We start from the raw sequence: 13,232 nt of genomic DNA, 5'->3' as shown, positions 1-13,232 counted from the left end.
AGAAGACATCTTTGGCTGTACAGCTAGGAGGTCAATTAAAAGGTAATTACAGTAGCCAGGAAAAATATGATAGTGATTGACAAGGGTGATATCAGTAAAGACGGATAAAATTGGAGGGAAAGAACACTACTACTAGAAGGAGAGAAACCAGTTAGCTATAATAGTCATCAGGGTGAAGGATAATGGAGCCCAATGGGTTGGGAAACATTTGGGTGTCTTCTTGAGTGGACTTGCTAATGAATTGAACGTGTGATGAAGAGAGGGAAAGACAGGAGTTAAGAAAAACTCATTTTTTGCCTGAGCAACTAGGTGGATAGAGATGATATTGTTGAGGAGAGGTAGGTGTAAAATTAAGAGTTCCTTTTTTTTTTTTTTTTTTAAAGATTTTATTTATTTGACAGAGAGAGAGAGAGCACAAGTAGGCAGAGTGGCAGGCAGAGGGAGAGGGAGAAGCAGGCTCTCCGCTGAGCAGGGAGCCGGACATGAGGCTCCATCCCAGGAGCCCAGGATCATGACCTGAGCTGAAGGCAGCCACTTAACTGACTGAGCAACCCAGGTGCCCCAAGAGTTCTGTTTTCAACACGTTTAAGTTTCAGATTTTAATATGAAGGAGGGGAAGGAGGAGGGGTTGGTGGAGAAGGCTAAGGAACTATCATGAGAAGGGAAAACTACAACTGTGTGTTATTAGGGAAGGCAAGAGAAGATGTTTCAGGTAGGAGGCAGGGGGTCATCCATTTCAAATGCCGACAGGTCAAGAAAGGTAAGAAAGGGGATGCCTGGGTGGCTCAGTCAGTTGAGCGTCTGCCTTCGGCTCAGGTCATGATCCCAGGGTCCTGGGATCGAGTCCCACATCGGGCTCCCGGCTCAGCGGGGAGCCTGCTTCTCCCTCTGACCCTCTCCCCTCTCATGCTCTCTCTTGCTCGCTCTCTAAAAAATAAATAAAATCTTTAAAAAAAAAAAAAAAAGAAAGGTAAGAAAGGAAATTTGGTTTTGTCAAAGTGATAAACCTTGAAAACACAGTTTCAGTGGATTGATAATGTCAGAAGCCCCATTCAAGTTAGGTGTAAAAATCATATTAGCCAGGGGCGCCTGGGTGGCTCAGTCGTTAAGCAACTGCCTTCGGCTCAGGTCATGGTCCCAGGGTCCTGGGATCGAGCCCCACCTCGGGCTCCCTGCTCAGTGGGAGGCCTCCTTCTTCCCCTCCCACTCCCCCTGCTTGTGTTTCCCCTCTCTGTGTGTCTCTGTCAAATAAATAAATAAAATCTTTAAAAAAAAATCATATTAGCCATAAAAAGGAAGAGACGAACAATTATAATGGGGGAAGCCGGGCAAAACACCTGTACTTCGCTAGAGGCCTACGTTCTTTCACTTGCTTTTTTTTTTTTTTTTTTCAAACGGTTTTTCCCTGCTGTTTCCCTTTTGCTATGTGGTCCTCTGAGCTAGGGTCCCAAGCCCAGTGAGAAGTGGTCTGGGGGCCGTAGGGGTGGTGGTCCAAGACAAGGAACAGACACTGTTCTTCCTCTTCTTGCTTTTCTAATCGCACGCCAGCGCTGAAAGTTATCGGATCACAGTCAAAAACCATGAATTCTGAATTTTCTGCCTCTATTGTATGTCAAATCTTCAGCCTAGCATCACCTTCGTTTCGTTCTTTAATTTACTTAGTTTCTCAAAAGCAGCAGAGAACGAGTTGTATTTGTGTCCGTTTATTTTAATATATAATGAGTGATTCAAATGATTGCACATCACACAAATTTTGTTGAATGTGTAATCAGTTAAATGAACACAGGTGCCACGCGCTGGTGTGCGCCTGGAAAAACCACCCTCTGTGCTTTGTGTGGAAAGAAGATGATGTTCTTGGCTGTATAAAGCTCATATCTTAATTTCTTTTTAATTTTGTTCTTCCTCCACTGCTTCCCCCCCGCCCCCATCTAGTAAAACAGGCTGAGCCCTGGGTGTTGGAAGGTAGATATTTGGCTCACCAGCTAACCTGAAACCGTTCTCAAATACACACAAAACAGCAAGTCTGCAACAGTACAGTACATTTTTAACTTGGCGGAGGTGTGAAACATTTTAAATCTGTGCACTTTTATTTTTTTTTTATTTTTTTATTTTTTTTAAAGATTTTATTTATTTATTTGACAGAGAGAGACACAGTGAGAAGGAACACAAGCAGGGGGAGTGGGAGAGGGAGAAGCAGGCTTCCTGCGGAGCAGGGAGCCCGATGCGGGGCTTGATCCCAGGACCCTAGGATCATGACCTGAGCCGAAGGCAGACGCTTAACGACTGAGCCACCCAAGCGCCCCAAATCTGTGCACTTTTAAATGAGGGTTTTCAGGCAGGTATGAAACCCTGGAAATGAGGATGAAAGAAATTAAATTATCCTCTCTGGTGATACTCCTGTGGGGTAGGAGTAATGGCACTAGAAGTTCTTCTAGGTCACTCCTGACGGTTTAGCATCAATCCTCCCAGGCAAGCTAATGTCATCCAAGCTGGCATCTTTCACTGTGTTGCTGACTGCTATGGCATTATTAATACGACCATGTTATTTCATAATTTTATTTTTATTTTTATTTTTTTATATTTTTTTTATATATTTATATTTATATTTATAATATTTATAATATTTATATTATAATATATTTATATATTATATATTATATATATTTATATTTATATTTATATTATATTTTATATATTTATATATATTTATATATTTATATATAAATATATATATAATTTAATATATATTTAATATAATATATATAATATAATATAATATATATAATATAAATAAATATATTTATATATTATATATATATTATATATATTATATTTATATTATATTTATATATATATTATATATATAAAATATAAATATATTTATAATATATATATATTATATAATATATTTATATTATATTTTATATTTATTTTTTTATTTTATTACCTTTTATTTTTCAGACAGGAACTACACCTCGTAAAATGAAGGCCCTTGGAGTTTCTCTGAATAGGCTCCCAAACTGTTTATACACCCCCCTCACTAAATCACAGTCAGAGCTCAGATGCAGGACACAATTCAGTCTCACTCCCTAACCTGGTCCAGTCACTATGGGGAAGTCAGGGGTCTTTGTACATTCTTCACCACTAATCACTAGTTACACCTGAATATGTGTTAAGAATCCGCTGAGAAGCCAGGGCTTCTGTTAAGAATCAGCTGAGAAACCAGGGCTTCTCAAAATGAGGTATGTGGACCACTCTCATTGGACTCACCTGAAGTGCTTATCAAAAAGTATTGATTCCTGGGCGCCTGGGTGGCTCAGATGGTTAAGCATCTGCCTTTGGCTCAGGTCATGATCTCAGGGTCCTGGGATCGAGTCCCGCATTGGGCTCCCTGCTCCTTGGGAGCCTGCTTCTCCCTCTGCCTCTCTCTCTCTCTCTCTGTCTCTCATGAATAAATAAATAAAATCTTTAAAAAACTTAAAAAAAAAAAGTATTGATTCCTGCTTGCTACCCCCACACAATCATCTCTGGAGGGAGCTGCGGCATCTGCATTTTTAATAGGCACTCCAAGGGTATGTCTGCCCTCTAATGCGTAGAAGCCAATGAATTAAACTATTTTCCATGAGCTGTTTTTCCCATATGATACCACTTGCTTACCATTAAGCCATTTCCGGGGTGTGTGTGTGTATAATATCGATCCTACTCTATCACAATTAAGATGGGTCACTAGGTTCCCAGTCAATGCCCTCTTTCTTGGCAATGCTGCTTCCATAGACTCTGCAAAAGTAAGTAATGTATTTAGTGGTCATGGTGCCATCACACCCATCAAAACTGATGAGGCATGGGCTGGACAGCTGACCCAAGCGGAGTCAATTAAAGCCTGTCTCTTAATTTAAACTGAGATAGCAGAACTGTAGTAAGTAGTGGTAGTCACTAGAACTGGAGAGTCATGTAGACCTGCAAGGCTGGGAGTTTGGGAACTGTGTGGATGAGCACACACAGAGAACCAGATCACAGTAAAAAGCAGAGGGTAAAGCAGATGTCTCAAAAGAAGTAGAAATGAAATATTCTGGAAAGAAAGAGAAGCTAAGCATGGGCAAGAGAGATGACAAAGAATGGCAATCTTGGTTCCTGAAGACTTCCCAGCTTATTAATTCCGACCTCTCATAATATTCAGCTATACTTCCAGTTCTTACAATCCATTTACTTAACCTGGTGTTGGCTGGTTGCTGTTCTTTGCATTCAACAGGCCCTTTGAATTCAACAGGGAGTTTTTGCTTTTCAGCGCTCATGATAAACTAAAAGTTCCTAGTTTATTACCGGGACCTTCCTGCTACATTAGTTAAAAAAAAAAAAAGTAAATTCTCCTGTTTTTTCCCTTGGAGAACTGCTCTTTCATGCTGCTAGGCAGAGTACAATTAAAGTCACAAAGCAGAATGCTGAATACGTGGGTTGCAAGGCCACTAGCCAGAGTAGCTGTCTTTTATTGTTCCCCACCCTGTCTTTGGAAAAGTTGAGTGACAAGCTGTCAGGGAAAAGTCCAGTTGCCTTCAGGGGTCATATATCTGCTTCTAAGCCAACAAACACATCCATATCTTGAAACCCCATAGCTGAGATCAACTAAAAAACAAAACCAAAAACAAAACAAACCCACAAAACCCTGAAATCTTTGCGTATATAAACAAAGGGAAAAAGCTGCCAGTGTTGACGACGGCCAACACCTGGCTGGCTGGCTTGCTAATGGAGAGCTGGAACTCAGGCTTCCGTGTCCACTTACTGTGTTCATTAAGCAGGGAAGAGTTTTCATTTCCCCTCCAGACAGACTCCAGCGATTGGTGGGAAGATCTAGAAGAGTGGCACCCTGCTCTCCCGCCATCCACTCTCCTCTTCCACTCCTCACTCCACTCCCCTGGCAGCTGTTCCAGAAAAGGAAGCCGGGAGCAGGAGCGCCCCAGGCCGGTCAGTATAAGCACAGACCGTGCCAGGTTTTCAGCTGCAATTAATTTTCCTGATAAACTCCAAACCTCTGAAACGCATTGGAAGTTGAAATGCTGATACAGTCATCAAGCACCACCGTACACAGCCATAAATCGAGTACGGCTAGTTGTTTGTGGGTAATAATGAAGGACAATATACGTTTAATTAGGGTGAGATTTAGGAAATGTGCGGCGTAATAAAACAATATTCCAATTAGGGTTGAGGACACTTGTTTGAATACTATTTATGCAGTACCATCAATGGAGTTCTTATAAAATACACTGAAATCTGCTTTAGTAGGCAAAAAAAAAAAAAAAAAAAAATCCAAACAGAAAAGACAAGATCTAGGGCGCCTGGGTGGCTCAGTTGGTTAAGCGACTGACTTCGGCTCAGGTCATGGTCCCGGAATCCTGGGATCGAGTCCCACATCAGGCTCCCGGCTGGGCGGGGAGCCTGCTTTTCCCTCTGACCCTCTCCCCTCTCATGCTGTTTCTCTCTCTCTCTCTCAAATAAATAAATAAATAAAATCTTAAAAAAAAAAAAGACAAGATCTTAGGCTATTGAATATTAGTCCCGGGGACAGCACCAGATTAAAAGCAAATGCTTGGTGGAGGTGGGGTGATGAGCTGGGGGGGGGGGGGAATGGAATCCCAGCGTGAAAGCCTTAGCTTGACTGTTAATACAAGTCTAGCCTGTCCTCACACCTGAGTTTATTCCTGTGAATTTATGCTCTAAATCCCCTGATTTCCTGCTCAAAACCCATCATCTGTTACCTGGGGATGTCACCTGTAGCCATGTCCCATGATGCTGTGATTTTTAATGAAGCATTTCACAAGCGTCCTCCAAATCCTGCCTGCAAAGGAGGTGGTAATCTAAGCCCTCTGTAAAAAAAACAGCCTAATGGGAGAAAAGCACCTGGGACAAGAAATTTAGATTCTAATCCCAACCTTGACTGCAAAGTTCTGTGTGACCTTGAGAAAGTCAATTAACGCCTCTGTGCTTCAATCTCCTTATGAAAACTGAGGATAGCTGGGTTTCATCTGGGCAACATTTTATAGATAATCAGATAATTCTTATATTATAATGAACAGGAGGAAGAAGTGATGGGAGAAAATAAAATTACATAGCCTCTTCCTCCCTGTGACATACATATATATACACACACAGGCACATAGACACAGACAAGCACATAAAATAATTGGAAGAAACAAGTAGAATTTAGCTTCTTGAATTGGTTTTTGTTTATCTTTTATTTTTTCAAAAAGTTATTATTTATTTATTTACTTATTTTTTGACAGAGAGAGAGAGAGAGCGCCCGCACAAGCAGGGGGAGGGGCAGAGGGAGAGGGATAAACAGGCTCCCCGCTGAGCAGGGAGCTCTTGTGGGACTTGATCCCAGGATCCCGAGATCATGACCTGAGCCGAAGGCAGCCACTTAACCGACTGAGCCACACAGGTGCCCTGGGTTTTGTTTATCTTTTAAAGGGAAAATGTGAAGATTCCTTAAAGTCAGGGCACTTAGTATTTAGAAATAGTTTATTTTTAATTGTAAATCGGAAAATGTCCCTGGATTTAACAATCCACTTTAAAAGGGTAAAAATAATTTTAATATCTGCTAAAGTAAAATGTAGATAATAGGAATTTTTTGAAGCTGCTCTTTTGGAAAAATAGATCTACATATATTTTAAATTGGATTCAAAAGACCAAGTATAAAGTTTTTGTGTGATTTGGGGCAAGTTAATTAACCCTTCTGTGGCTCTGTTTCCTCATTTGCAAAAACACTGCCTTACTAAAAAAGTGTTGAGGAATAACTTGGCCGGACTAACCTCATTTTTTTCTCTTCATTTGGAAATGTAATTATATTAATATAAATAATATTATAGAATTTCATATCTGGCACAGTCCTTAAAAGACACCTAATCTAAATCCTTCCTTTTGTAGATAAACAAACCGAGGTTCAGAGAGATTAAATGATTTGTCCAAGGTCACGCAGGTGGCCACATCTTGCCTGTTCCTGTGTTTCTGCCCCGTCACAGCTGCCTCATGGATTTGAAGGAGTTAATGCCCCTCCAAAGAATAATCAGGGGAGTCTATTCATAGCCAACCTGTACAATTTGTCTCAGTTCTGCAGTACTGCATATTTATAAAGATATTGCCAATCTTTTTTTAATATTGAAACTATATCAGGTGATATTACCATTATTTTGACAGTCAGCCAGAAATCCCAGAAAGAGATATTAACAGCTTATCGTTTTAGAACACCTCATAACACTATTAGGAAGAGTGATTTTGACATTTTTATATGATTAGGTATGGTTTGTTGTAAGCACTGCATTTGCTTAGCTAAAATCTATTTTATCCATCCTTGATTTCTGCAGAGAAGCCTCACCAATTTAAGATAAGTTCACAAAACAAACAAGCAAAACAAAAACTGATGGCAAAATAACGGCGCTCTGGTATAACACCTAATTAGTATGGGTTTCTTGTAGGGCATGTTTTACTTGTCCTGTAGCCACTGGGAAGGACCTTTGACTACAGGTTCATTTAATCCTCAGCTAATATTCATCTTCTTCTAAATTTGATCTATCTACATTGGGTGAAATTAATGGATTATAAAGGTGGTTTCCTAGCTTTTGGATTCATATGCCATGAAACTTCTGTACTTCCTCCTGCACTCCACCAAAATTAGGAACATAGATAAGATTTCTAACTTTCAATTTCCAACTAAGAAAAAAAACATAGCTAACCAACTATCATGTCATTCAAAAAAGAAACAATTTAAACAAAAAAGAGATAATACCACATCTTCAAAATAAAGAAGTATCCAAACAGAATACTCTGACTTTATAAAACACTAACCATTGTGTGCTTATTTTACAATCAGTGATGATTCCATCACAGAAATCATCCAATAAAGTATATTCCAGATGTGTCATTGATTAAGAGAACTTAAATGTATTGGACAAAATGCATCTACATTATCTGTTTAACTTTCTAGTCCCTTAAATGGAGAAGTCAGCGAATTACCTGTGTTTAATATTTAAAAATGTCTGAGCTGCACCCCAGGCTTCTGGAGGTGAGTCAGAACCTCTGCTATCCTAGGTGTGGTCTTTTTTTTTTTTAAGATTTTATTTATTCATTTGAGGGAGGGAGCAACAGAGAGAGCAGAGGGAGAAGCAGACTCCTTGCTGGAGGGGCAGAGGCCGAGGGAGAAGCAGACTTCCCCGCTGAGCAGGGAGCCCAACCTGGGACTCGATCCCAGGACTCTGAGACATTGACCTGAGCCCAAGGCAGACTTTTAACAAACTGAGCCAGCCAGGCGACCCCCTCGGTGTGGTCTTATTGTGGAATGCCAGCAGTACAAGAAGCCAAGCAAAATCACTCAAGAATATTTAAAGTCTTTGTATTGTGACATTCCATTGGTCCAGCCCAACATCAGTGAGACAAGAAAATATGCTGTTCCTAATCTTGTGGGAGCAAAGTCAACACAACAAGAGCATAGATGTCTCATAATTCTATAACAAGGTATGAGATAAAGAACTGGAACATAATCCAATATACTTCAGCTATCATATCTTCACATGTGCCATATATACAAATAATGACGGTCTGACCTCATCATCCAAGCAAGTAGGTAAGATTCCTATTCTTCCAAATAACAATTTCCTTAGGAGTATTTCCAGAGAAATACACATATTAGCAGGCCTACTGTTTGGTTTCCATCCTACAAAGTAGGTGGTCTGTCATATTTTATATCATGAACAAAGTTTGCCTTTTGTTTTTCCTTTTAATAATTTTAATGTTAAGTCCTTGTTAATATGCATTGTACCATCTTATCATTTAGATGACAAACTTCTCAAGGGCAGACTTGTCATAGATCTGCTGTGTAGAACATAACAGCAATTTCTGCACCTGTTTTACTTCATTGTGTAAGGCTGTGGTTCATTAAATTCGACTCTCAGAGAGTAGATCCTGGGCACTGGTATTTTTTAAAAGCACCTCCAGGTGATTCAAAAGTGTAGCCAGGGTTGAGAACCATTGGCTAGGGCCTTTGACTCATACATGAATAAAAATAACTCAAAGAAGTTGTACTCATGCCAAATCTCCCTGTGCGAGAAAAAGCTACGTAGCTAGTTTGCAAGAAGGTAGGTTGTTTGTAAAATTTCCTCTGGGGCCCACTTAGACCAGCAGCATCACCTGGGAGCCTGTGAGAAAGGCAGACTCGTGGGCCTCTCCACAGACGAACTGAATCAGGAAACTTCAGTTTAAAAAGATCCGAGGTGATTCATATTTATGTTAAAGTCTGAGAAGCAGGGCTAAAAATCCTACATCCTAACTAGGCAAGACAAATCAGTCTCCCCTTAGAAAACTTTCTTCTAGTCAGGTTCCTAATACTCAAGTCCAGGATTCATCATTAAGAATGTTGCAGGTGAATAAATTACTATAATGATATAGAGAGATATAGATAGATAGACATACATATATATGTATGTGTGTGTAATGAAATATAGTCTAGTGTAATGTTATATCATGTACAACATAACAATATAATTTATCTTCCTTTCCAAATAAATTTATTTGCAGAGGAAACTGTAAATTGCGTTAGGAATAAAAGGAGCAGCATCAACTATCCGTAACTACCCTGTATTTCATTGCCATTTTATTTCCTCCACTGTGGTGGAGATAAAATAGGTATGATCTGGCCTTCAGGCTACTTATATTCTAATAAGGGATACTGACAAGTAAATAATTAGCCAGAACTTAATGCACTCTAAAATCCTACACTAGAAGTACAGCACTGTGCTGGGCAAACATTAATGTGCATGACAATCACCTAGAAGGTTTGTTCAACCACAGATTGTCCCCCCTCCCCCACCACCCCAGCATTCCAGGTTTTCAGTAAGTCTATTGTAAGACCTGATAATTTTCCTATCGAACAAGTTTGCTGCTGGTCAGGGACCATACTTTGGGAACCACTGGGCTATGGAAAACAGAGTAAAAAGAACAGAATGCTGGGATTCTTCTGGATAGCAAAGGATGAGCCGAACATTGACAGGCAGGGAAGAAAGAGAGGTGCCACAATCAGAGTGGGGCATGTCTGAGCATCTGACATGCTGGGGAAGTCGGCTATGATTGGAGGTCAGAATACATGAACTGAAAGATAAGACTAGGAAGATAGGTCAGGGCCAATTCATGGACGATCTAGGAGCAACAAAGGAGCTTAAAGTTTATTCCATGGGCACTGAGAAGTGATGGAGGATATGTGAGGGTAAAAAAACATTTTTTTGGAGACATGATCCAAATTTTACTTTAGGATAGTATTTGAGGCAGCAGTGAGAAGGATGGTGTGGAGAAGCAAGAGAATAGAAGTCAGGAGAGCAGGGGAGAGGCTATCCCAATGATCAAGGAGAATGACCCATAAATAGGGCAATTGTAAGAATATCTGGTGACCTCCACACTTCTGGGAAGCACTAGAAGAGCCCATGATTAGCTAGTGGCAGAAAAGGAGGGGCATTCATTTATTTAACATACATATATTGAACTCTTACTGTATTCCAAGCACTGTGCTAGGCACAGAGGAACAGCGATGAAGAAGACAAAGTTCTTACCCTCATGGAACTCTTGGGCTAGCAGGGAAAACAGACAAGGCAATAAAGAAGGTCAGCAAAGAAGAGAGACTATGGAACAATATGTGTATGATGTCAGAGCAGGGAGTGGAGGCTGGTTGCCTCACCCAGTCTGGGGAATGAAGGAAGGCTTTCTGGAGGAAAAACTACTTAAACCTAAATTCCTCAAGGCCAAAATGCTTAACAGGGCCCACAAGACTCTACATGATCTGAGCCATCCTTTTATTTTCAGCTTATTCTAAGTCAATGTCTCTCTTCCTCTTCATGTTCTGGAACTAGATCCCTTTCAATTCTTTTAGCCTCAGGACCTTCGTACATGCTTTTTTCCTTAGCTTAGAATTTTCTTATCTCTCTTACTTAAAGAATAATTGTTCATCCTATGAGGGTCAGCTTAAATATTCTTCCCACAATATTTTCCCTGTGTTTCCAAGATGAAATCAATACCCCCATTTTACTCCCTGAAATCTTCCTGCATTTCAGCTTATCATTTATCACAATAGTAATTATTTGAGGATTATTTGTTTAATGCCAGTATCCCTTCTTAGATTATAAGGTCTGTTGGACAGGATTATGTCTTTTCATTATTTGTATTCTGAGCAATTAACATAGTATCTGGAATATGATAAATACTCAGCATTTCATTTTGTAAACAAAAACCAAGAACTAAAGAATAAAAAGGAATAGTTGGGCAGAGGGAGTAAGAGGGTAAGGAATAGCAGGTGTGGAGGCTCTGAGGTTGACAGACCACTACTCAGTAAAGGAACTGAAAGGAGACCAGTATGGTTGGGTTCTAGGTAGACAGAGGTAAGAGATGGGCCTGAGGAGGCAATCCATGGGAAGACACTAAAGGGTTCAAAACTAAGGTATCTCTCACCGGATCTATGTTTTTAAAAGCCTACTCTGCTTTATGGAGAGTAATTTCAGGGGAGCAAGAGTGAATAATGACATCACTGGATGGCTCTTCCTGGAGTCCAAGTGCTAGTAACGTTGGGTAGGGAGGTGGTGGTAGAAAGTGAAACAAGGATACTCAGGCAAGATATTTAGGAGCTAGAACTGATGGAGCTCAGTGGTAAATTGAATGTGGTGATAAAGGAGAGGAAAGGTTGTCACAGTTGACATGTAGATTTTTGGTTTGTAGAGATTATCAGCACCATTTACTAAAGGTGGGAACAGTGAAACCCCTGGTCATGTAGAGCTCCTCCTAGCAATGACAGAGTCCTTCTAACTAAAAGCATAGATGCTGAGACTTCAGGCAAACCTAGAGCCACAGAACTTTAGAGACCACTGGAGGGACTTTAGAGATGAATCCAGAGACCAATCCAGAATATGTGTATACATATTACTTTTGTATATATATGTAATATATATTTATTTATATGTATATAATATATATTATATATATTATGTATATATATTCACATTCAACAAATAAACTAATAAAAATTACTTGAAAAAAACAGTTCTGCTGCTAAAAATGCCTGAGCACCACTGCTGTGCCATGGTCCAATGCCCCTACGCCTCAGTATATTGGCAGGTGATTGACAATCCCAATCTGGTTAGTGCAATATATTAATATGATTATGGATTTCTTTTCTATATCCAGAGGTGGACATTTTTCGTCTAAATCTGAGGTTGGCAAAAATTTTTCTGTAAAGGGCCAGACGGTAAATACTTTAGGCTTTGTAGATGATCCAGTCTTTGTGGCAACTATCTAACTCGGGCATTGTAACTCAAAAGGAGCCACAGAGAGTGTGTAAACAAATGAACATCGTTGTGTTTCAATAAAAGCGTATTTGTGGACACAAATTTTGAATTTCATGTAATTTTCACATGTCACAAAAAAGTCCTCCTTTTGATTTTTCAACCAATTAAAAATGTAAAATCCATTCTTAGCTCACAGATTTTACAGCTACAGTATTTGGCCTATAGACTGGAGTTTGTAGATTTCTTATTTATTTATTTATTTATTTATTTATTTATTTATTTATTTATTTGAGAGAGAGAATGAGAGACAGAGAGCATGAGAGGGAAGAGGGCAGAGGGAGAAGCAGACCCCCTGCTGAGCAGGGAGCCCGATGCGGGACTCGATTCTGGGACTCCAGGATCATGACCTGAGCTGAAGGCAGTCGCTTAACCAACTGAGCCACCCAGGCGCCCGAGTTTGTAGATTGTAGATTCCATGTCTACACATGGAATCACAAAGTAGAGGTAAAGAAAAGCAAGCTTTCATACCATGTCCTGGTCTCATGTAATCCAATGAGGAAAAGGGGAGAAGATCCCTAGCCAAGAAGAGGAATTAGTTTCTCATGATTCCAAGCAGTTGTGAGCTCCTGAAGCAGAAGTGAAGGGGAATCATTCCATGTTGTCTCCTTGGGAACAGCAGATCTCAGTGGCCCGAAAATGGAATGCCTCAGGCTGCCAGGTACAACTCTGATTCATATTCTTATTCTTATTCAGGACCCAGGTACATCAAGTGAACCATACATAGTCACTCACCAGTTCTTTTTAGACATAAAGTTAAATGTCAATGACGTTCTTAGTTTTCAAGGATAACACTGGTACCTAAATTCAAACCACTGTATTATCAGGTTGGGTAAACTAGCCTCATGTAAAAGACTTATAGGCTTC

At 39.9% G+C, this 13,232-nt stretch overlaps 1 long non-coding RNA gene across 4 annotated transcripts in view; it reads right to left on the bottom strand.

Annotated features, from left to right (window-relative positions):
• Nucleotides 1–13,232, bottom strand: part of LOC129045795 (uncharacterized) — a 338,247-nt gene that overhangs the window by 64,853 nt on the left and 260,162 nt on the right. The window lies entirely within an intron of this gene.

Source organism: Mirounga angustirostris, unplaced genomic scaffold (assembly GCF_029215605.1).
Source record: "Mirounga angustirostris isolate CCGP_5_RB_7025 unplaced genomic scaffold, mMirAng1.0.hap1 SCAF_5, whole genome shotgun sequence".
Lineage (NCBI taxonomy): Eukaryota > Metazoa > Chordata > Mammalia > Carnivora > Phocidae > Mirounga > Mirounga angustirostris.
Note: the sequence above shows the minus strand (reverse complement) of the source record. Positions and strands in the feature narration are given on the sequence as shown.